The following is a 1852-nucleotide window of genomic DNA, read 5'->3' on the forward strand; positions in this document are numbered from 1 at the left end:
CTTAAGTGATTCTCTTGCCTCAGACTCCTGAATAGCTGGGACTACAGGCGCCTGCCACAACACCCAGCTATTTTTTGGTGGCAGTTGTCATTGTTATTTAGCTGGCCTGGGCAGGGTTCAAACCTCTAACCTCGGGGCATGTGGCTGACGTCATAACCACTGTGCTCAGGGTGCCAAGCCTAAAAACGCAGTTTCTGTGTGTCTTGAGAGGGAAATTTGAAGAAACTATAGCTGATGGTAGGAAAACTCAATAGCCATACAGATGGTACATTGGTTCAAGATCAGGAATAGGATGGGAAGAAAAGCACCATCACAAGAAAATTGAAAGAGGGGACATTAGTGGTGGAATGCGTCATGAACAATGTTACCTGTAGTCAGGTCTATGAAAAAGTAGAATAAAAATTCTATCATAACTCTGGGCAGGAATTAGTTATGAGAATCAAGAAGCTCAGTTCAAAGAGTCTCCATATTGCTTTTATTTTTCATTACTGTATTCAATTATCTTTATCACAGATATTTTACATGCAACTATTTCAAAGTGTTGTTTTAATTAGGTTCATCCCTTGGGTTAATAAGTAAATATGTTTGTGCTAATACAAAAATAATTCTAGGGCGAGGTGCGGTGGCTCATGCCTATAATCCCAGCACTCTAGGAGGACACGGCCAGCAGATCGCCTGAGCTTACAGGTTTGAGACCAGCCTGAGCTAGAGGGAGGCTCTGCCTCTAAAAATAGCTGGGTATTGTGTGATGGGTGCTTGTAGTCCCAGCTACGTGGGAGGCTGAAGCAAGAGAATCACTTGAGCCCAAAAGTTTGAGGTTGCTGTGAACTATGACACCACAGCACTCTACCAGGGTGACAAAGGGAGACTCTGTCTCAAAAAAACAAATAATAATTCTATCTGGGGTCAGGCGAAGTGGCTCATACCTGTAATCCCAGCACTTTAGGCATCTGAGGTGTGAGCCCGGGAATTAGAGGTTACAGTAAACAATGATCATTACACTGCACCAGCCTGGGTGACAAAGTGAGACCCTGTCTCTAAAAAACAAAAGTTAAAACCAATACAAAAAAACCCATTTATCATAATAGAAAAACGATATAGTAACTAGAATTAAATAAGACATGCATTATCTGTACACAGAAAATGATAAAACTTCATTGAAAGATATTAAAGTGTGGCTGGGCAAGAAGTCTAAAAATGCAAGTATTGGAGAGAATGTAGATGAATGTATTGGTAGGAGAGCAAATTGAAAACTATTCAGCATTCTCTCTCATAGATGATATCCATTTTCTTTTCTCTTTTCTTTTTTTAGAGACAGGGTCTATCACCCAGACTGGAGTACAGTAGCATGTGTCGAAATCATAGTTCACTGCATCCTGGGCTTAAGTGATCCTCCTGCCTTGGCCTCCAAAAGCACTGATATAGATGTGAGCCACTATCGCAGCCTGACGATGATTATTCTTTTATTTATATATATATATATTTTTGAGACAGAGTCTCACTTTGTCACCCTTGGTAGAGGGCTGTGGCATCATAGCTCACAGCAACCTCAAACTCTTGGGCTCAAGCAATTCTCTTGCCTCAGCCTCCCAAGTAGCTGGGATTATAGGTGCCTGCCACAACACCCAGCTATTTTTAGAGACAGGGTCTCACTTTTGCTCAAGCTGGTCTGAAACCATGAGCTCAGGCAATCCACCTGCCTTGGTCTCCCGTAGTACTAGGACTATAGGCGTGAGCCACAGAGCCCAGCAACAATAATTATTCTTATATCTCACAACCTAGCAGTCTCATTTTTAGGTATATGCCCTAGAGAAACTCTTGCACACTAACAAGAGACAAATACAATAACATT

Source organism: Otolemur garnettii, unplaced genomic scaffold, assembly GCF_000181295.1.
Source record: "Otolemur garnettii isolate 467f Iridium unplaced genomic scaffold, OtoGar3 scaffold00104, whole genome shotgun sequence".
NCBI lineage: Eukaryota > Metazoa > Chordata > Mammalia > Primates > Galagidae > Otolemur > Otolemur garnettii.